We start from the raw sequence: 24,551 nt of genomic DNA, 5'->3' as shown, positions 1-24,551 counted from the left end.
AACATTAGAGTAACTCTTAAATGTCTGATTTCTTAAATAAGCTTCCGTGAAAAGGTGGATCAGAATTAATTAATAATTGAATTTCAGAGAAGAACTTTTAGTACATTTATTCGGATAGTCTGACTGAAAGAGAATACTATGTACTTTAAATATCAGACCTACAGATAGCAAAACTACAGTTTCAGTTAACTTTTAACACAACAGAAGACCATCCCCCTACAATTCAAATATGCATGGAAAAGTGAATAAATACTGAACCATTATTCTCTATCCCTTTCTCTATCTGTTTCTCTTTTTCCCAAAACAAGAAGAGTTGGATGTCTCAAATTTAAAGTAGCACTGGTTAACACTCAAAATCTCTGTACCTTATGATGAAAATTAACACTATGTTTTGGTATTCTCTGTATGTTCCCAGACAGGTGAAATTGACCATGTCTTTTAAAAAAACTCATTTTCCAAAGTGGTGGAGTAAGGGGTAGGGCATTTATTTGCCTTGCACTCACTAACCTAGGATGAACCAAAGTTGGATCCCCAGAGTCTCATATGGTCTCCCAATCCAGGAGCGATTTTTGAGTGCATAGTCAGGAGTAACCACTGAGCGTCACTGGGTGTGACCCAAAAAGAAAAAACAAAACAAAACAAAACTTGTTTGTGATTAAAATGGTTTAGGATTTTAGGTTCTGTCCAAACTGGAGTCATTCCACTACAGCCTATTTCTCTCTATATGACACTAAGCACATAGGAACAAAAGTAGTTAAAAATAAGAAGTTACAAATAAAATAAAATTTCTGAAAGCAAAACAGATAGGGGATGGAAGTAAAAATCTTGAATAAGTGCTTGCTTCAGCAGCACATATACTAAAAGACTAGCAGAGAAGACTAGCATGGCCCCTGCGCAAGGATGACAAGCAAATTCGTGAAGTGTTTCATGTTTTAAAAACAATCTTGAATAAGATCCCAAATTGCATCAATTTTTATTTTTCTTTCTTCTTTAAATATTGAGTGTATGACCAGCTGTGGAATAATGCAAGGTCTTCCAGGAGCAACTCTTTGACAAACCTAACCTTTTGATGAAAAGACCAGGAAAAGGGACCCATATAGGGACGGTAATGATATATCACATTTTCCCTTCTTTTCTTCTATCTATGTACTAAGTCCACTACCAGTCTCAGATAAGGATTTCTGAGGTGCCAATAAAATAGCAGATTTATTAGAGAAAATATATATTTTTGGATCGGAGGACTAGAACAGGGGCTGATTGACTTCTTTGGAGACTGCCTATTGATCCTTCATTTACATACACAATCTGATTGGCCAGTCCCACAAATCCATATTTATGTAGGTTATCTACAATCTAAGAAGTCCCAATACCCCTAATATACAAAAGCACATAATTAATTAACTATGATAAATGGCTTAGGGATGGAGATGCAATAATATAATACATAAGGACAGGCTCCGATGTATGGGGGCTGCTATTGCATTGCAATTGATGCTTTGGGAGTCTCAACTTATAACAATCTCTGCTGTTTCTAGTTATTTTTATTTATGTATTTATGTGTGTATGTATGGATTGATTGATTAATGGGGCCATACCCCTGCCATTACTACCTCTTGGTTTTTTGCTCAGGGATTACCCCTGTTGGAGCTTGGAGGACCATGTGAAATGTTGGGGACTTAATTTTAATGAACCACATGCAAGGCTAGATCCCTACGCACTATACTGTAGCTCAGGGCCAAAACTGCTGATTCTGTTAGAGTCAGTCTGAGAAATGGATCCACCTATGCCCAGGGCTTACTCTCGGCTTTATGCTCAGGGGTCAGTCCAGGGGCTTTGGGTATAATATGCCATTCCTGGGATAAAATTCAGGTCAGTCCAGTGTAAGACAAGCTGTTCAGTCCAGCTGTTCAGACCTGCTATTCAGTATCTAACTCCATTGACATTGATCTTAGTTTTATTGTATTAGAAATTATTTCTATATATTTTAGCTAATCTTACATGTGACAATTATATTTACTTTTTGTATGAAATCCCTTTATTTTAGTAAGAAGATATTTATTTACATAAACTGAGAGAAGAAAGGGAGGAGAGGAAAACAAAATAAATTGTTGGGGCTGGAGAGATAGCACAGCTGTAGGGCGTTTGCTCTGCAAACCGAGGACTGACAGTGGTTCGATTCCCAGCATCCCACATGGTTTCCTGAGACTGCCAGGAGCGATTTCTGAACACAGAGCCAGGAGGAACCCCTGAGTGCCACCGAGTGTGACCCAAAAACAAACCAAAAATGATAAATTGTTAGTAATTGATAAATCTTGATCTAGCATAGATGGGCATTCTACACATAGCAGTATTTCAATTTCTGAAATAAAAACACAGGGAGGATCAGCAACATGGCAATAGAATATATCATCCAATGAATCATACAAAATTAGGGTTTTGCATAAGTTTTACAAAAGAAGAGATTCTATTATACCTTAGTCAACTTCATTTTCTGAACTTTCCTTCACAATCAATTGTTCTGGGTATCCTTTCTGATAACCATACTTCTAGGTTTCATCCCATATCAAATTAATAGGTAGCATATATTTTAAAAAGTTAAATGAATTAATACAAAATTAGCTCTTTAAGCATTCTTGAAAGTCACTTTTATGAAAAAATAATGATCTAACATGCCAAATTGTGAATTTGGAAAAAGATATTTTGCTGTTAGTATTTGTAAATCTCTGTCAATTTTCAGTAGAACAGCTAATTAAAATTTGACTCTTACTCATTTATGGTAAACAAATAAATAGCTTTCTCTGAAAGAAATTGCTTCTTTGTCTCTGAAGTAGCTTATCCAAAGGAAGGGTTGAATTGACTCAGGACATTTCCTAAACACCATGAAAACTCTCCAGATTGTATTTTATCACCTCCTACACAATGCCTTCATATCTACCCTTAAGGCTAATGTTATTTGTTATATCACCCTATGGCAGAGTTTCATTAGCTTAATATTGATTTATCCTACTATCAAACAGAAAACTTTCTGAGTTTGGTTGTGGGGGGCATTTGATTTGCGATCTTTTTGAGGTTTGTTTTGTGAGTTTAGAAGGTTCAGGCAATAGTTTCTCTCTTGCTCTCCCATTTTAATTAGTTGCTGTTAGCTTCAGAAGCCAATCTCACAGAGTCATCTTTAGAAATCCATCAAAGAATATGGGTAACATTATAATAACAAGCTTCAAAATCCCACTTATTTCCCCCATCTCTAAAATGTGCTTCAGAGAAAGCTAAATGTTATCTTTGCTTACGGTGCCAGTATTCTAAATTTTGGATTCAATCATGTGCATTATAAAGTTGTCTTTCTTTCTAGGGACATGGAGGAACTTTTATCCCATCACTGTGTTCCTGGACAAATAGCTAATTACTTTTCTTAATGTACCAAAGGAGCAGAGGAAAGAACAGCATCTTTCTATGAACTTAACAACTTGCTTACTTGATGAGAATTGGAGCTGAATGGAGAATTTTACTTTGTTATCTATGATTGATTCATATGGCAAAAGGCAATGCACTGTACAATACTGAAACTTGTCTTAAACAGATGCAGGAACTCTGAAGTGTTTATGAGAAACTTTTGTCCAGGTGCAGTGGGTAACTATGAATTTTTCCCCTTCTCATGTGTTTTAACCTCTAGACATACAATGTATTTACTTTGGTTGCTAATGATATGTGACTAAAGTAAAATCTTCTTTATGTTTGCTTTTCTGGGGAGGTAGAGAAGAGGGGAGTGAGAGAATTGAAATACATAGGATTATTATCCTACAGTCCTCTACAATAAAAATAGTTTAATCACATGAATAAAACTCTCTTTCTTTAAATATACAGGGGCATAACTATTTAATAAGGCTCTTCAAATACAGAGGCTGAGGTAATTTAAGCAAAGCAGCACTGGTTACATAATTAATGTGACTATCCTAGATTCAAAAACAGTATTGTTTTTATTATAAAGTTCATTTTCTTTCCCTGGTCGTAGAATTCCCCCCATCACATGCATGACCATATTTCCCATTGAAACAATTTTATCTGTAATAGTTTTATTTTATTTTTTGTTTTTAGGCAGCCCAAAGGAATACCTAACTGTAGGTATTACAGATACTGAGGTAAGATATATAATTCCCAATTTCAGTTTCTAGTTTGTATCCAAATCCGTAACCATCTGGGCCATTAAGTGAACCAATGAACACTTTAGTAGCACACAGCTTGCTGTGTACATGTATACATATGACACAACAGAATTTTAAACAACAGAACAAATTTAGTCCTTCAGCCAAGATGGGAAAAGATGTCTTCTTTGATCGCTGAGTTTCTACAATTCCTTAGTAAATAACAAAAGACTTTTCTGGCAGTAGAGGTGCTAATAAGCTTACCTCTCTCTTATTGTACTTGCTGGGATGGGATGGATAAGAGTGGGGGAAAACAGGGATCAGACCACCCTCAGTCTTCAGTGGCAAAGCTAATAAAGCAGCGTACAGGAGCCTTAGGAATTGAAACATACATCTATTCTCTCTCCCTTTTATTTCCCCAACATAGTTTTGAAGCCTGTGATCCTCCATTGTTCTGAAGTCATATGGCCCAACCAGGGAATTTAAAATAGCAGAGTAAACCAACCAGTTTGCAGAGCATATACTCTAAGTCTAAACCAACTGCACAACTGTTCTCTGCCATTGCTACTAGGCAGAAGACCGGCACATCCCCTAAAATTTCTATGTAGAAAAAAAAGTAGGCATGGTGGTGAGATTGGAGAATGAAATGCTAATGAAAGCTTTACGAGGAAGGTGCATACATCTTTTTCTTAGAGTTGATTCTACTTTGCAAGTATCTTTGGTGGTCTGTACACACAAATTCAAGATCAATTGCAGGTATTGATTAGAAATGTGTGTTTTGCTGATCAGGTAGGGGAGTCATATTGCTGCCTTCTTCTGTGCTGGCAGATAGGGTCAGCATTGGTAAAACCATTCACAAATGATACCTTTACTCTGTATGCACTTTTCAATCAGGAATTTTAGGAATTAATGTTCAGTTAGGTCTGAGGTCATTTCATTTTAATGTCCTTTTTATTTCTTGTGTCACCAAAAGATAAACTATGTCAGTATGTGCTGCTTAAATCCTTTAAGAAGGTTTTAGTTCTTTTTCAAATACCCCTGGGAAATAATTGATTGCAATTGTTTTTTCTTAGTCAATAAAGAAACTGAGGTAGAGATTAAAAAAAAATAAGCCTTTTACCCAGAGAATTAATATAAGCTTACAACTGAGCCTGCTAAGTTGTCAGAAGATATATTTGAAATAAAATGTTTTAATGACATTTTCATATGTATTTTTGTCATGTATTTATAAAAATAATTTCCCCTAAAACTGCACATTTATTATTCTCCTTAATTGAGCTAACAGTTTCTTAGCATAAATGACAATGAATGAATCTTTACAAAATCTAAGATACTCAAACATCAAACAAGTATCAAAAATCTTGTACATGCAAGGAAAATGTGTTTTTATTATAAAAATCATGTGTGTAACAGAATAGTAGGAAAATTTCACTTGGATTTCTTCAAAAAGCAATAGCTCTTGTCATCTTAATTCTTTAAGGCTGGATAATCTTATATTATATTTAAGTCAAAAGTCTGTGAGATGACTGGTTATCGCTGAATCATCGTATCAGGGTTCCTCTGTTTTGTTCACTTGAATTACCTTAATTTAAATTTAGGAGGTGGTAACAATAATGCTATCATCACTGAGATATTAGCAGAAAGTTATTTCATCAGTTCTGTACATTTGAAGTAAACATCCTTGAAGAAATATCCATTAATATTTTTATACATATTTTTATTTAAGCACCAAGATTACAAGCATGCCCATTAAAATTTAACTTTTATCTGCCTGTCACATTTTTATATGTTCATTTCAGTTATAACCTTATTTACATACTAAAAATAATAGTTTCAGCCAATAGGGCACTTAGGAACTTTGATTGCACTAAAATGGCACTTGTCAAATGCCTTAGAGATGGAGTCCCTTACTTTAGGCTTTTACTTGGAAGTCTAACATGTACCAGGTTCATATAATCAAATCACTCTCACTCTTGAAGCTTACAACAGAAAACTACATCAATGAATTGTTATTACAGAAGTCAATAATTTATACAGTTTTAAAGCAGTTCCTCCCCCCACTTAGTATTCTAGAAATTTTGAAACAGCTGACTGTGGTGTAGAAGGTTCAGAAGCTTCTAAGGAAGTTTTGGAAGATCCCAAACATGAACATATTAGAAGCTTTTACTATTTGTCTAGATTGGAAACCAAAATTAACAGCCATTACCTAATTTTCTGAGGCTCCAAATTAATTTTGAATGAGAGATTACATTTTAGAAGGCACTAAAAGGTACAGTGGACACATAATATTTTCCACTAGACTAATGCATTTATTTGAAAATATTTACCATTAATACTTAGTGATTAAATAAGTGCTTCTACATTAAACTTCAAATGCAACTTAAATTTAGACCAAGTGGCATATAACAACATGGACTTCTAAAATCTCTATTACTTTTTATTAGTTCAATCCCTAGAAATCTCCACTGCTAATAATATTAGGTTATATTGCAGAGGCATATGGTTCTAGAGAAAGATGCCTTGTGCAGTCTCACTTTCCTCCATTCCTATTCTTTAAATACAACTAAGACTTTGGAAACTATCAAACAGCCAATTATTAAGAAATTAAATCTCTACAGAGTGAACTGGGTGGAAATCTTAGGACTTTGAGATGGAAATTTTTGATATGTTTATCATCTCCTAATTACAACAAATTTGGGCACTAAAATAAACACTTTAGGACTGTGAAAAATTGTGAATGCTGCCTGTGTGTGTCTGTCTACTATCCTGTTGCATGAACCTCTTGGGACTGGGCCTAAAAAAGGCTCCAGCAGAGAACGGCTGCTCCACTTCGCTATGCGGCCATGTGCTCTTTCTAAGAAAAGAACACCATCACAACAAGAAGAAAAAACTCACACTAAGAACTGTGCTGGATCCTGAAGCCCAGCATTTCTCTCTGGACTGTGTTCTCTGCTACGTGCTTGGGCCTAAGATTTGATCCTGTATGAGGCTTCATCCACGGAGGACTCCCCTCCCTTGGAGGCAAGTCGACCCATCCAGAATGGGTGGAGCCAGAGGAGTGTGCTGCCTGCATCATTTAGCCAATGAGAGATCACTACTGATATGACAGAGATTCAAAGGGTAATCAAAAACTACTTTGAGAAACTCTACGCCACTAAAAATGAGAACCTGGAAGAAATGGATAAATTCTTGGACTCTTATAATCTTCCATGGTTGAAGGAAGGGGATGTAGCATATCTAAACACCACAATCACCATTGATGAAACTAAGACGGTAATCAAATGTCTGCCCAAAAATAAAAGCCTAGGCCCAGATGGATTCACTAATGAATTCTTTCAAACTTTCCAAGAGAAACTACTACCAATACTGGCAAGACTCTTTCATGAAATTGAACAAACGGAGACACTTCCAAATAGCTTTTATGAAGCCAGCATCACCTTGATACCTAAACCAGACAAAGATGCTACGAAAAAAGAAAATTACAGACCAATATCGCTGATGAATGCAGATGCAAAGATCCTCAACAAAATCCTGGCAAATAAGATTCAATGCCTCATTAAGAAGATTATCCACTATGATCAAGTAGGTTTCATCCCAGGAATGCAAGGATGGTATAACATCTTTAAATCTATCAATATCATACACAACATCAACAACAAGAATAATAAAAACCACATGATCATATCAATAGAAGCAGAGAAAGCATTTGATAAGGTCCAACACACATTCTTGATCAAAACTCTCAGCAAGATGGGAATGGAAGGAACCTTTATCAATATAGTTAAGGCCATCTACCACAAGCCAGTGGCAAAAATTAAACTCAATGGAGAAAAAAAAGGTACTTCCCTCTAAATTCTGGCACAAGACAAGGCTGTCCTCTCTCACCACTCCTATTCAACATAACACTGGAAGTCCACGCTATAGCAATTAGGCAAGAAAAAGATATCAAGGGAATCCAGATAGGAAAGGAAGAAGTCAAGCTCTCACTATTTGCAGATGACATGATACTCTACTTAGAAAATTCTAAAGACACGACCAAAAAGCTTCTAGGAACAATAGACTTATATAGCAAGGTGGCAGGCTACAAAATTAACACACAAACATTATTTCTATACACCAATAGTGATAAGAATGAAATGGATATTAAGAAAAAAAACCCATTCACAATAGTGCCACACAAACTCAAATATCTTGGAATCAACTTGACTAAAAATGTGAAAAACCTATACAAAGAAATATATAAAACTTTGCTTGAAGAAATAAGAGAGGACACGTGGAAATGGAATCCCATACACTGCTCATGGATTGGCAGGATTACCATAATCAAAATGGCAATACTCCCCAAGGCATTATACAGATTTAATGCGATCCCTCTAAAGATACCCATGACATTCTTCAAAGAAGTGGATCAGACACTCTTGAAATTCATTTGGAACAAATAACACCCTAGAATAGCTAAAGCAATCATTGGGGAAAAGAATATGGGAGGAATTACTTTCCCCAACTTTAAACTGTACTACAAAGCAATAGTTATCAAAACAGCATGGTATTGGAATAAGGACAGGCCCTCAGATCATTGGAATAGGCTTGAATACTCAGAAAATGTTCCTTAGACATACAATCACCTAATTTTTGATAAAGGAGCAGGAAATACTATATGTAGCAGGGAAAGCCTCTTCAACAAGTGGTGTTGGCACAACTGGCTAGCCACTTGCAAAAAATTGAACTTAGATCCCCAGCTAACATCATGTACGAAGGTAAAATCCAAATGGATTAAAGACCTCAATACCAGACCCCAAACCATAAGATATATAGAACAACACATAGGCAAAACACTACAGGACATTGAGACTACAGGCATATTCAAGGAGGAAACTGCACTCTCTAAGCAAGTGAAAGCAGAGATTAACAGATAGGAATATATTAAGCTGAGAAGCTTCTGCATCTCAAAGGAAATAGTGCCCAGGATACAAGAGCCACCTACTGAGTGGGAGAAACTATTCACCCAATACCCATCAGATAAAGGGCTAATCTCCAAAATATACAAGGCACTGACAGAAATTTACAAAAAAAAAAAAACATCTAATCCGATCAAAAAATGGGGAGAAGAAATGAACAGACACTTTGACAAAGAAGAAATACAAATGTCCAAAAGGCACATGAAAAAATGCTCCACATCACTAATTATCAGGGAGATGCAAATCAAAACAATGATGAGATACCACCTCACACCACAGAGAATGGCACACATCACAAAGAATGAGAACAAGCAGTGTTGGCGGGGATGTGGAGAGAAAGGAACTCTTATCCATTGCTGGTGGGAATGCTGTCTAGTTCAACCTTTATGGAAAGCGATATGGAGATTCCTCCAAAAACTGGAAATCGACCTCCCATACGATCCAGCTATACCCTCCTCGGAATATACCCTAGGAACACAAATATACAATACAAAACACCCTTCCTTACACCTATATTCATTGCAGCACTATTTACCATAGCAAAACTCTGGAAACAAACAAGATGCCCTTCAACAGATGAATGGCTAAAGAAACTGTGGTACATATACACAATGGAATATTATGCAGCTGTCTGGAGAGATGAAGTCATAAAATTTTCCTATACATGGATGTAAACGGAATCTATTATGCTGAGTGAAATAAGTCAGAGAGAGAGAAAAATGCAGAATGGTCTCACTCATCTATGGGTTTGAAGAAAAATGAAAGACATTCTTGCAATAATATTTTTCAGACACAAAAGATAAAAGAGCTGGGACTTCCACCTCACCTCAGGAACTCACCACAAATAGTGATGATTTTAGTTAGAGAAATAACTACATTTTGAACTGTCTAATAATGAGAATGTTTGAGGGAAATGGAAAGCCTGTCTAGATTACTGGCGGGGGTCAGGTGGGGTGGAGGGAGATTTGGGATATTGGTGATGGGAATGTTGCACTGGTGATGTGTGGTGTTCTTTACATGACTGAAACCCAAACACAATCGTGTATGTAATCAAGGTGTTTAAATATATATATATATATATATAACCACTTTAATCTTGATAATAGAACATGTGAATATCCTATTTTCTCTAGAAGTCCAAAAGACTTAGCTGGGACCTCAGCACTTAATCTATACCTGTGTTGGAGGGTAGTGCTTTCTGCTAGTAATGGCAGTAGAAACCTAAACCATTGTAAACCAACTATACAACCAAGATGTTGGTAGCACTGAGGTCTGCTTATCAGAATAACAGAATGAAAGATCTCTTTTTCTTCTCTTCACCTATGGGTTAAGAAGATCAAAGAGCTGTTCCAAGAAGATATCTCAAAGAGCTGAAGTACATATATTGCAGAGAAGTCACAGTTTTAATCCTCTAGCAGTGCTACCCTGAGCACTGTAGGAAGAGACAACCACTGGATATGGTGGCCTCCACATTTTCAAAGAGAAAACAATGCAAATGCAGAAATTTCTGCCTCTCTCTACAAGACTGGTAAGGAAAGTGAAGTCAGTCCATGAACACTTTAGTTTGTCAGGAAGTACTATCAGGAATGAGTATTTAGTATTTACACCAACAGCACCACAGAAATATCAAAACAATATCAAAACAATGAACAGAAGTGTCCTGCAGATTTAGGACACTGAATTCCCATTAAGCTAAAGACCACAATTATATATCTTAAACATAATTAAGGTGAATGTTTGCTAAAATACAAGCATTAAATAGTATGGAGAGTCTTAGAGCATAGTAATTTAAGTGACCAAGATAAAATAAAATCACTTATAGCCAAACTAAGAAAGACAAAATAAAAATGAGAAACAATAATCAAGGAGACCCTGATATACTGGTAGATGGAACAGGACTCTGGTTGAGAGTGGGTGTTTAAACATTATTTGCATGAAACCCTATAATTAACATATTGTAAACCATGCACTTTATAATACATATATATATCATATTTTTTTTTATTTTGGTGGGGAAAAAAAAGAGTTGTGTTTTGTTTGTTTGGTTTTTTTTTTTTAATTTAACACCACCCATCACCAGTGCAACATTCCCATCACCAATGTCCCAAGTCTCCCTCCTCCCCACCCGACCCCCGCCTGTACTCTAAACAGGTTCTCAATTTCCCTCATACATTCTCATTATTAGGACAGTTCAAAATGTAGTTATTTATCCAACTAAACTCATCACTCTTTGTGATGAGCTTCCTGAGGTGAGCTGGAACTTCCAGCTCTTTTCTCTTTTGTGTCTGAAAGTTATTATTGCAAGAATGTCTTTCATTTTTCATAAAACCCATAAATGTGTGAGACCATTCTGCGTTTTTCTCTCTCTCTCTGACTTATTTCACTCAGCATAATAGATTCCGTGTACATCCATGTATAGGAAAATTTCATGACTTCATCTCTCCTGACAGCTGCATAATATTCCATTGTGTATATGTACCACAGTTTCTTTAGCCATTCGTCTGTTGAAGGGCATCTTGGTTGTTTCCAGAGTCTTGCTATGGTAAATAGTGCTGCAATGAATATAGGTGTAAGGAAGGGGTTTTTGTATTGTATTTTTGTGTTCCTAGGGTATATTCCTAGGAGTGGTATAGCTGGATCGTATGTGAGCTCGATTTCCAGTTTTTGGAGGAATCTCCATATCGCTTTCCATAAAGGTTGAACTAGACGGCATTCCCACCAGCAGTGGATAAGAGTTCCTTTCTCCCCACATCCCCGCCAACACTGTTTATTCTCATTCTTTGTGATGTGTGCCATTCTCTGTGGTGTGAGGTGGTATCTCATCGTTGTTTTGATTTGCATCTCCCTGATGATTAGTGATGTGGAGCACTTTTTCATGTGTCTTTTGGCCATCTGTATTTCTTCTTTGTCAAAGTGTCTGTTCATTTCTTCTCCCCATTTTTTGATGGGATTAGATGTTTTTTTCTTGTAAATTTCTGTCAGTGCCTTGTATATTTTGGAGATTAGCCCCTTATCTGATGGATATTGGGTGAATAGTTTCTCCCACTCAGTGGGTGGCTCTTGTATCTTGGGCAATATTTCCTTTGAGGTGCAGAAGCTTCTCAGCTTAATATATTCCCATCTGTTAATTTCTGCTTTCACTTGCTTGGAGAGTGCAGTTTCTTCCTTGAAGATGCCTTTAGCCTCAATGTCCTGGAGTGTTTTACCTACGTATTGTTCTATATATCTTATGGTTTTGGGGCTGATATCGAGGTCTTTAATCCACTTGGATTTTACCTTCGTACATGATGTTAGCTGGGGGTCTAAGTTCAATTTTTTGCAAGTGGCTACCCAGTTTTGCCAACACCACTTGTTGAAGAGGCTTTCTTTGTTCCATTTAGGATTTTTTGCTCCTTTATCAAAAATTAGATGATTGTATGTCTGGGGAACATTCTCTGAGTATTCAAGCTTATTCCACTGATCTGAGGGCCTGTCTTTATTCCAATACCATGCTGTTTTGATAACTATTGCTTTGTAGTAAAGTTTAAAGTTGGGGAAAGTAATTCCTCCCATATTCTTTTCCCCAATGATTGCTTTAGCTATTCTAGGGTGTTTATTGTTCCAAATAAATTTCAAAAGTACCTGGTCCACTTCTTTGAAGAATGTCATGGGTATCTTTAGGGGGATCGCATTAAATCTGTACAGTGCTTTGGGGAGTATTGCCATTTTAATGATGTTAATCCTGCCAATCCATGAGCAGGGTATATGCTTCCATTTCTGCGTGTCCTCTCTTATTTCTTGGAGCAGAGTTTTATAGTTTTCCTTGTATAGGTCCTTCACATTTTTAGTCAAGTTGATTCCAAGATATTTGAGTTTGTGTGACACTATAGTGAATGGAGTTGTTTTCTTAATGTCCATTTCTTCCTTATTAGTATTGGTGTATAGAAAGGCCATTGATTTTTGTGTGTTAATTTTGTAGCCTGCCACCTTGCTATATGAGTCTATTGTTTCTAGAAGCTTTTTGATAGAGTCTTTGGGGTTTTCTAAGTAGAGTATCATGTCATCTGCAAACAGTGAGAGCTTGACTTCTTCCTTTCCTATCTGGATTCCTTGATATCCTTTTCTTGCCTAATCGCTATAGCGAGTACTTCCAGTGCTATGTTGAATAGGAGTGGTGAGAGTGGACAGCCTTGTCTTGTGCCAGAATTTAGAGGAAAGGCTTTCAGTTTTTCTCCATTGAGGACAATATTTGCCTCTGGTTTGTAGTAGATGGCCTTAACTATATTGAGAAAGGTTCCTTCCATTCCCATCTTGCTGAGAGTTTTGATCAAGAATGAGTGTTGGACCTTGTCAAATGCTTTCTCTGCGTCGATTGATATGATCATGTGATTTTTATTTTTCTTGCTATTGATGTTGTGTATTATGTTGATAGATTTACGGATGTTAAACCAGCCTTGCATTCCTGGAATGAAACCTACTTGATCGTAGTGGATGATCTTCTTAATGAGGCATTGAATCCTATTTGCCAGGATTTTGTTGAAGATCTTTGCATCTGCATTCATTAGCGATATTGGTCTGTAATTTTCTTTTTTCGTAGCATCTCTGTCTGGTTTAGGTATCAAGGTAATGTTGGCTTCATAAAAGCTATTTTGAAGTTTTCCTGTTTTTTCAATTTCATGAAAGAGTCTTGCCAGGATTGGTAGTAGTTCCTCTTGAAATGTTTGAAAGAATTCATTAGTAAATCCATCTGGGCCTGGGCTTTTGTTTTTGGGCAGACATTTGATTACTTTCTTAATTTCCTCAATAGTAATGGGTGTGTTTAGATATGCTACATCCTCTTCATTCAATCGTGGAAGATTATAAGATTCCAAAAATTTATCCATTTCTTCCAGGTTTTCATTTTTAGTGGCATAGAGTTTCTCAAAGTAGTTTCTGATTATCCTTTGAATCTCTACCATATCAGTAGTGATCTCTCTTTTTTCATTCCTAATACGAGTTATCAAATTTCTCTCTTTTTCTTTCTTTGTTAGTTTTGCCAGTGGTCTATCAATCTTGTTTATTTTTTCAAAGAACCAACTTCTGCTTTCGTTGATCTTTTGGATGGTTTTTCTGGTTTCCACTTGATTGATTTCTGCTCTCAGCTTTGTTATTTCCTTCTGCCTCCCTATTTTTGGATCCTTTTGTTGAGCACTTTCTAATTCTATGAGCTGCGTCATTTAGCTATTCAGGTATGTCCCTTCTTCTTTCCTGATGTGTGCTTGCAAAGCTATAAATTTTCCTCTCAGTACTGCTTTTGCTGTGTCCCATAGGTTCTGATAATTTGTGTCTCCATTGTCATTTGTTTTCAGGAAGGTTTTAATTTCCTCTTTGATTTCATCTCGGACCCACTGATTTTTCAGTATGAGGCTATTTAGCTTCCAGGTGTTAAATTTTTTCTTCTGTGTCCATTTGTAGTTTATATATAATTTCAGGGCTTTGTGGTCAGCAAAGGCAGCCTGCAAAATTTCTATCCTCTTGATATTATGGAGATATGTTTTGTGTGCTAACATGTAGTCTATCCTAGAGAATGTCCCATGTACATTAGAGAAAAATGTGTATCCAGGCTTCTGGGGGTGGAGTGTCCTGTATATATCTACTAGGCCTCTTACTTCCATTTCTCTCCTCAGGTCTAGTATATTCTTGTTGGGTTTCAGTCTGGTTGACCTGTCTAGTGTTGACAATGCCGTGTTGAGGTCTCCCACAATTATTGTGTTGTTATTGATATTATTTTTCAGATTTGTCAACAGTTGTATTAAATATTTTGCTGGCCCCTCATTCGGTGCATATATGTTTAGGAGGGTGATTTCTTCCTGCTGTACATATCCCTTGATTAATACAAAATGTCCATCTTTGTCCCTTACAACTTTCCTAAGTATAAAGTTTGCATCATCTGATATTAATATGGCCACTCCTGCTTTTTTTGGGTGTTGTTTGCTTGGATGATTTTCCTCCAGCCTTTTATTTTGAGTCTATGTTTGTTCTGACTATTCAGGTGCGTTTCTTGTAGGCAGCAGAAGGTTGGATTGAGTTTTTTGATCCATTTAGCCACTCTGTGTCTCTTAACTGGTGCATTTAGTCCATTGAAATTGAGAGAAAGAATTGTCCTGGGAGTTAGTGCCATCTTTATATTAAAGTTTGGTGTGTCTGTTGGTAAGCCTTGTCTTAAAGTATGCTGTTCAGTTTTTCTTTTAAGAATGGTTTTGAGTCTGTGAAGTTTTTGAGCTGTTGTTTGTCTGTGAAACTATGTATTGTTCCTTCAAACCTGAAAGTGAGTTTTGCTGGGTGCAGTATTCTAGGCAAAGCATTTATTTCATTGAGTTTTGTCACTATGTCCCACCACTGCCTTCTGGCCTTGAGTGTTTCTAGTGACAGGTCTGCAGTAAATCTCAAGGATGTTCCCTTAAATGTAATTTCTCTTTTCGATCTTGCTGCTTTCAGAATTCTGTCTCTATCTATGGGATTCGTCATTGTGACTAGGATGTGTCTTGGGGTGTTTTTTCTGGGGTCTCTTTTAGTTGGCACTCTTCGGGCATGCAGGATTTGATCACATGTATTCATTATCTCTGGTAGTTTCTCTTTAATGATGTTCTTGACTGTTGATTCTTCCCGAAGATTTTCTTCCTGAGTCTCTGGGACTCCAATGATTCTTAAGTTGTTTCTGTTGAGCTTATCATAGACTTCTATTTTCATCTGTTCCCATTCTGTGAGTAATTTTTCCATTGTTTGATCATTTGCTTTGAGGCTTTTTTCCAATTTCTTCTGCTGTATGTAATTGTTATGTATCTCATCTTCCAGTGTACTGATTCTATCCTCAGCTGCTGTTAACCTGTGGGAAATCTCAAACATGTTTTTCTTCAATTCATCTACTGAGTTTCTCAGACCTGTTATTTGATCTGAAATTTCCGTTTGGAGTTTTCTCATTTCTATCTTCATATTCTCCTGATTCTTTTTAGTTTTCTCTTCTATACTTTGTTTGAGTTCTTTGAACATGTTCCATATTGCAACTCTAAACTCCTTATCTGAGAGACTGATTAGGTGGTTGATCATGTTCAAGTCATCAGAGTTGCCATCTTCATTCTCTATGTCTGGCACTGGCCCGTGTTGTTTCCCCATTGTCACACTAGTACTGCGTGTTTTTCTACGTGTTGTGATTGTATTCATTGGCTAAATGCTGTGCACCGTCGCGAAGGGGAGCGGAGCAACCGTGCTCCTCTGGCTTCTCCCTTTCTGGGCGTGTCGACTCACCTCCACGGAATGCTCACAGGAAGGCAGACTGGCAGATGGGCTGCACCCAGGATGAAATCAGGCCAAAAATGCAGGACAGCAGAGTAGAGAGGCAGAAGGGTGCTGGCATCTAAGATCCAGCGAAGTTCAGTGGCTCCTCCCTTTCTGGGCGTGTCGACTCACCTCCACGGAAGGCTCACGGGAAGGCAGACTCCCCGGAAAGTTCACAGGAAGGCAGGCTGGCTGATGAGCCGCACCAAGCGTGAAATCAGGCCGAAAATGCAGGACAGCAGAGTAGAGAGGCAAAAGGGTGCTGGCATCTAAGATCCAGCAGAGTTCAGTGGCTCCTCCCTTTCTGGGCTTGTCGGCTCACCTCCACGAAAGGCTCACGGGAAGGCAGACTCCCCGGAAAGCTCACAGGAAAGCAGGCTGGCTGATGAGCTGCACCAAGGGTGAAATCAGGCCGAAAATGCCTATATATCATATTTTAAAGAAACAGCAATCACTTAAGGCCAATACCAAGCTTAATCAGATGTTGAAATCACCCTGTGAAAAACTTTGGTTTCAAAAAATTTCAGTGTAAAATTCACTTGAAAACAATGAGAAGTTAGGTTATTTCACATAGTAAACCAAAACATGGGAAAACAGTAATGAAAATGACATAATAATACCATTTAATAATAATTTATAATAATGTAATATGATAAAATGCAAGCAGTAAACTTCAAATGAGGTCAACAAGTACTAAACAATGTATACACATAAAGTAGAGAAAATGAGCAAAGAAAGCTTTTATGGGGCAGAAACAAAATACACAATATTGTGTCCCTGGACTCCTTGGAGAGCTTCAATGTGTAGGCCAGAATAACTGAAGAAAAACAATCACTATAAACTTTCCTGAAAACTTTCCTGATAAGTGAAAATAGGAAATTACTGATTTTAACAGCTGAGTAAATCCCAAGAAAAATAAATCCACTCAAGACACATCAGAATTAAGCTTATGAAAAATTAAGCTTATGAAAACTAAAGGTAGATTTAAAAAATGGTCAGAGATAAAAGACATTATTTTTTAAGAACACCAAATTCTTGTGATAGTGAGAGTACAAGGTTTAAGCTCTTGCCTTGCATGTAGCCAAACCTAATTCAATTGTCAGCACCATATATTGTTGACTGTAGCAGTTTGTCGTAGTTGTTCCGAACCTGAAATGGATGGGACAGTAGCAAGGGCTTCAAACAATACAAAAATTAGACAGATTCAACGGAGAAAGAGCAGCGGGCCAGAGGTTGAGTAATCTGTTAAATTAACAGCTTCCCCTATACCTCACTGCTATCTTTTATTAGCCAAAGTTAACAGAACAAAGGAAATTCACTTGAAGGATGTGATTGACATTGTTAGGGCACTGAGGTTAATTAAATCTAGGTGGGTCCATAATCAAGCTTGGGTGGGTTTTACAACTCAAAAGAGGTGAGAGGAGGAAAGGGAAAGCAGGCAGAGAGTTTTTAGAATAGCTACAATATATGGTCTTCTAAGCATGGCCACTTCACTGGATGTGTCCATCTGCCTCTCAAGAAAAGAATGATAAATTCAGTGACTGCAGATTTTTCACCTGACACTACAGAGTTAAAAAAAAAACAACTACATAAGCATTTTAAGCCATAGAAGGAAAGAACTGCTAACAATGAGTTCCACATCCTAGGAAAATATACTCTAGAAATGGCATGATTATAAAGCAAAGGAAAATAGAGACCTCTGACAAACCTTTAAAAATAATTACTAAACAATTTAATTGCATTTTAAATGAGTACATAAGGCAGTTTACCTTCAAAGATCTTCAATAAGAAAAGCAGCACATAAAAATGGGTAAAAGTAAAAGCATGATAGAATATCTTTCTCATGAATGTGGTGAATTCTCAATTTCATGGTTAAGGGATAGAGAGAATACTAGGTAAGTATAAGACACTTACTTGTGTTGCACAGTCAGACCTGTTTAATACCTGATACTGCATAATGCTCCCTAAACACAACCAAGAGTGGTCCCTCAGCATACAACAAGGAATAAACTCTAAAAAAAGCCAGTTTGTGGCTTCAATACTAAAAAAAGTAATCATATAATTTTATGATTGAAATTAAAATCATAAACAATTATATGACATAAAATATATGCAAAATAAAGATTAAAATTACATTTAAGTAGTTGGATAAAATATTAAAATTAAAAGACTATACTTCATTTGAAGTGGTTGACATTTAAACAGAAACAGTGATATATGTATAAGGTGATATATTGAAGTATGTTAAGAAAGAATATAAAGGACCATATGAAATCATAATACATGACTATGAAACAAATACATTCATGTCAGAAAGAAGAAAAAATGTAAGAAAAATAAACTGAGGGACATATAACAAAACAAATAACATAACAGATGCAAACCCTAAGATATCAAATAATTAATGTATAAATAATAAAAACATGCAAATGAAAAGTCAGAATTATTAAGATTAGGGGCTGGATGATAGCATGCAGTAAGGCACAAGACTGACCCAGAACTGACCTCAATTCAATCCCCTGGCATCCCATATGGTCCCCCAAGCCAGGAGCAATTTCTGAGCACAAAGCCAGGTGTAACCCCTGAACATTACTAGGTGTGGCTTAACAAACAAACAAACACAAACAAAAAAAGAAATTATAAAGGTAAGTAAAATGACACAATTTTATGTTGTTTATAGGAAACATTTTAAAAAGTGATAGCAATTGCCCTGGGGCCGCTCCACATAGGGGCTCAAAAAACCTCCTCGCCCGCCAGCCTGCGTGCCTGTCCCCAAAGTGAGTGCAGTGTCCTGAGGCCGCTCCACCTGGGCATAGGGACCCCCGTGTCCAGAACCCCCCCCCCACCCCGGCGCCAGTACCCAGGGTGAGTGCATTCCCCTGGGGCCGCTCCACGTGGGCGCTGGAGACCTCTGCGCCCTCCAGCCTGCTTGACTATCCCCAGAGTAAGTGCAGTGCCCTGAGGCCGCTCCACCTGGGCATAGGGACCCCCGCGCCAGTGACCAGGGTGAGTGCATTCCCCTGGGGTCCCTCCACGTGGGCACTTGGAGACCTCCGTATCTGCCAGCCTACGTGCACAAGGACCCCATTACCCACCGCCTCACTCTCCTGTTCCCAGAGATCACCCCACCTAACCCAAGCTTAAACAGAGGTGGGCAGTTCCTTGGCACGTAGCCTGCCAGAGTCACCTGCGCCAGACCCACTCTGCGCCACTGGAACAGTATGGGACAAATAGACTGGGTGAGCTTGGGCCTGCCACCTGGACCTTTGGGTAACCTAGAGCAACCTAGCCCCCTGAGCCCCAGAGTGGACCTGAGGACCCCCCAAGGGCTGAGGGCAGCTACCAGGTGGGTTTCGCTGGGGGAATTTCTTCTGCAGAAACTCGGAGGGGGCGGAGCTTCATTGACTCCCAGATAGGGGAGGGAACAGAGAGCTAGGCTCAACAGTGCCCACAACCATTGTGGCCAGGAGCAGAACTGCACAGGCTGACAGGAATAAAGAGAAGGAAATTGACCAGACCCACTGAAGGAAGGCTGACTTCCAGGAAGTAGATGGGGGGGAGAAAGAGCTAGACTCAACAGTGCCCTCCACCATTGTGGCCAGAAGAGGATCAGCACTAGCTGACAACAAAAGGGCAAAGCAACGAATCAGGCCACATAAAGAGCACAGGAGGAGCCAAACCTCAGAAAACTCACCCAACAGTTCCTCTAGAACCACACTCATGGAGGGCACCCATTCCCACGCTACAGGGGATCAAAACAGGCTGAATTTAGAAGGCACAGCACTCCAAAGCACACCAATAAATGCAAATAAATATGGGTAAATCAAGGAGAACCCTAACATCTGAAGATACGGAGACAAACCCTAGCAAGTTTCCAAGTCTGCCAAAATGCACAGATCCATGGGATGGCGACCTAAAAGCAGCAATGAGGAAAGAAATGCAAGAATTAATAAAAGAATGAAAGAAATGCTAGCTACCGAGTATAAGAAATCTATGGATGAGCAAATCAGCCAAATTAAAGACGAAATGTTAAAGGACATGAGAGATTCCATACAAAAAAGAAGTGAAGGAATGAAAAGACAAAGTAACAAGACTGATGAGCAGAAACACAGAGTTGGAGAAGCACATTGAAGAACTCGAAGGAAATCTGCAAACAAAAAATGATCAAGAAACCAACAAAGAAATAAAAGGCAAAGCACTGAAAGGAAAAGTCCAGAATCTAATGAACATGGACAAAAGAAACAATCTAAGAATTGTGAGTATACCAGAAGGAGAGGAAATAGAGAAAGGGGAAGAACAAGTAGTCAGAGATATAATGGCAGAGAACTTCCCCACCCTCTGGAAAGAAACTTCAATGCTAATCCAGGAAGTGAAAAGAGTCCCTAATAAAATAGACCCTAATAAACCAACAACAAGGCATATAGTAATCCAAATGGCAAAAAAAAAAAAAAAAAAAAAAAAAAAGAGAAAGAGGAACTCCTTAAAGCAATAAGGGAGAAAAAAACCCACAAGTACAAAGGTAAAGACATAAGAATCAAACCAGATCTCCCATTCAAAATAATTCAAGCAAGAAGACAGTGGAATGACATATTTAAATGACTGAATAAAAGAAATTTCCAACCTAGGATCCAATACCCAGCAAAACTATCATTCAGATGGGAGGACAGACTAAAAACATTCTCAAACAAGAACGAACTTGAACTATTTGTGCAAACAAAGCAGATCCTAAATGACCTACTCAGAGATGAATTACACAATCCAAACCCCCGATTGTAACAAAAACCACCCTACACAACACAACTGTACAACAGTCCTCTCTCTCAATAATCTCCCTAAATGTTAACGGACTAAACTCTCCAATTAAAAGACACATAGTAGAGAACTGGATTAGGAAAAATAAACCAGACTTCTGCTGTCTGCAAGAAACACACCTACAACTACAGGATAAGCACAGACTTAGAATAAAAGGATGGAGAGTTATTTTTCAGGCCAATGGAAAACAAAAAAGAGCAGGGACAGCCAATCTTATATCAGAGCAAATAGCATTCAACCTCAAGAAAGTGATCAGAGACAAAGAGGGTCACTACTTACTGATCAGGGGAATATTAGACCAAGAAACACTAACCCTGGTCAATATTGATGCACCTAATGTAGAGTCAGCAAAATATGTGAGGCAACTGCTCGCAAACCTGGAGAAACACACGAAGGGAAATGTGATAATAGTAGGGGACCTCAATACTCTACTATCACCACTGGACAGATCCACCAAATAGAAAAATAGCAAAGAAATAAGAGCTCTAAATGAAAAATTAGAAGATTTAGGGCTAATAGATTTATATAGAGCCCTCTGTCCCCAGAAAGCAGAATACACATTCTTCTCAAGCCCACATGGAACATTCTCCAAAATAGACCATGTCTTAGGATACAAAGCTAACCTATATAAGACCGCAAAGGTAAGGATCATTAGAAGTACCCTTTCAGATCACTATGCAACAGAGGTCAAAACTGACTTCAAGAAGAAGCAATGGAGAAAAACTAATACCTGGAGATTAAACAACATGCTGCTCAACAACAGCTGGATCAAAGAACAACTCAAGGAAGAAATAAAAAGATTCCTTGAGACAAATGATAATGAAGAGACAACATGTCAAAATTAGTGGGACACAGCAAAAGCAGTAATTAGGGGGAAACTCAAAGCAATACAGGCCTATGTCAAGAAACAGGAAAATGACAAAACCAAGTTTAAAAGATCACCTCAAAGAATTGGAACAACAGCAACAGAGAAATCCAACCACAACCAGAAGGCAAGAAATAATAAAAACCAGAGGAGAAATAAACAACATAGAAACTAAGAAAACAATACAAAAAAATCAATGAGACCAGGAGTTGGTTTCTCGAAAAAGTAAACAAGATAGACAAACCGCTTGATAAACTCACCAAAAAAAAGAGGTAAAAAACCCAAATCAGTAGGATCACAAATGAAAGGGGAGAGTTTACAACAGAACCTCAAGAAATACAACATATCATGAGATCATATTATGAACAACTATACTCAACTAGGCTAGAGAACCCAGTAAAAATTTACAGATTCTTGAAAAAACACCCTCTTCCAAGACTGGAAAAGGAAGAACTAGAAAGCCTAAACAGAACAATCACCTCAGAGGAAATTGAAGATGTAATTAAAAAACTCTCTAAGAACAAAAGCCCAGGCCCAGATGGATTTACAGGTGAATTCTATCAAACATTCCAAAAACACTTACTACCACTTTCCGATAGGCTCTTCCAAACCATAGAAAAAAAACAGGAATCCTCCCCAACTCCTTTAATGAGGCTAATATCACATTCATTCCCAAAGATGGCAAAGACACCACCAAGAAAGAAAACTACAGACCAATCTCACTAATGAATATAGATGCAAAGATACTCAACAAAATCTTAGCAAACCAAATCCAGCAGTTCATCAAAAAGATCATACATCATGACCAAGTGGGTTTTATACCAGGAATGCAAGGTTGGTTCAACATACACAAATAAATCAACACTATACATCACATCAACAACAAGAAAGAAAAAAACACATGATCATATCTATTGATGCAGAGAAGGCGTTTGACAAAATCCAACACCCTTTCATGTTAAAGACACTCAGCAAAATAGGGTTAAAAGGAACCTTCCTCAAGACAGTTACAGCTATCTATGAAAAGCCTACAGCCAACATTATACTTAATGGTGAGAAAACAGAAGCATTCTCACTAATGTCAGGAACTAGGCAAAGCTGTTCACTCTCTCCACTCTTATTCAATATAACCTTAGAGGTCCTAGCAATAGCAATCCGACAAGAGAAGGAAATCAAAGGAATCCAAATTGGGAAAGAGGAACACAAACTATCTCTATTTGCAGATGCAAGAAGACAGTTAACAGAATGGGAAAAATTCTTTTCACTCGACATATCAGATAAAGGGCTGATTTCTAGAACATACAAAGCACTCAGAAAGTGAGCCCCCCAAAACCAAATAAAGCCATAAAAAATGGGGAGATGAAATGAATAGAGACTTCTCTGAGGAAGACAAAAAGATGGCCAACAAACACATGAAAACATGCTCACCTTCACTCATCACCAGAGAGATACAAATCAAGACAACAATGAGATACCACCTTACACCAGTGAGGATGGCTCATATAAAAAATAATGGGAATAATCTCTGTTGGTGGGGATGCGGTATGAAAGGAACTCTCATTCACTGCTGGTGGGAATGCCTCCTAGTCCAACACCTATGGAGAACAGTCTGGAGAGTGCTCAAAGAACTCAGAATTGAGCTGCCATTTGACTCAGCAATTGCTCTCCTAGGTATATACCCCCAAGTTGGAAGGACATTCATTCCAAAATATGTGTGCACCCCACAGCATTCAGTATAATAGCCAATTCTTGGAACCAACCTCGATGTCCAACAACAGATGAATGGATCATTAAGATGTGGTATCTTGGGGCTAGGTGGTGGCGCTAGAGGTAAGGTACCTGCCTTGCCTGCACTAGCCTTGGATGGACTGCGGTTCAATCCCCCCGGTGTCCCATATGGTCCCCCTAGCCAGGAGCGACTTCTGAGCGCATAGCCAGGAGTAACCCCTGAGCGTCACCGGGTGTGGCCCAAAAACCAAAAAAAAAAAAAAAAAAGATGTGGTATCTATACACAATGGAATATTACGTGGCAGTCAGAAATGATACAATCACAGACTTTGCAGCAACGTGGATGGACCTAGATCATGTTATGTTAAACGAAGTAAGTCAGAAGACAAAAGATAAACACAAAATGGTAGCACTATTCTGAAGCACCTAGAACATAAACCTTATAGCCAATTAATAGTCAACAATCAAATAACAGGTTTTAACAGGGTAGAAACTTCAAACACTGTAATAGTCAACATATACTCGGGGAGCAGTGCCCAAAATACATGAAAAAGGGACAATGCAAACTCTTGACTACACATTATACCATAAAGAAACCAGCAACACCAGAAACAGCAGCATAGAGAGAACAGGTATGTAATCAGCCTTCTACAACAAAGGCCCACAATAATCCCTTACAGATCGTATACAGGAACACAGGTAAAGAATACCACGGGAAATCACTGACTCCAATAAAAACATCCCATAACACTATGT

General features: G+C 37.9%; 1 non-coding gene across 1 annotated transcript; it reads left to right on the top strand.

The window, feature by feature from the left end:
• Positions 1–833: 833 nt before the first annotated feature.
• LOC126026865 (U6 spliceosomal RNA) lies at positions 834–935 on the top strand. The gene has a single exon (XR_007502074.1). It is a non-coding gene; the product is annotated as a U6 spliceosomal RNA (small nuclear RNA).
• Positions 936–24,551: the final 23,616 nt, after the last annotated feature.

The sequence above is a fragment of the Suncus etruscus genome, chromosome 13 (genome assembly GCF_024139225.1).
Source record: "Suncus etruscus isolate mSunEtr1 chromosome 13, mSunEtr1.pri.cur, whole genome shotgun sequence".
Taxonomy (NCBI): domain Eukaryota; kingdom Metazoa; phylum Chordata; class Mammalia; order Eulipotyphla; family Soricidae; genus Suncus; species Suncus etruscus.
Note: the sequence above shows the minus strand (reverse complement) of the source record. Positions and strands in the feature narration are given on the sequence as shown.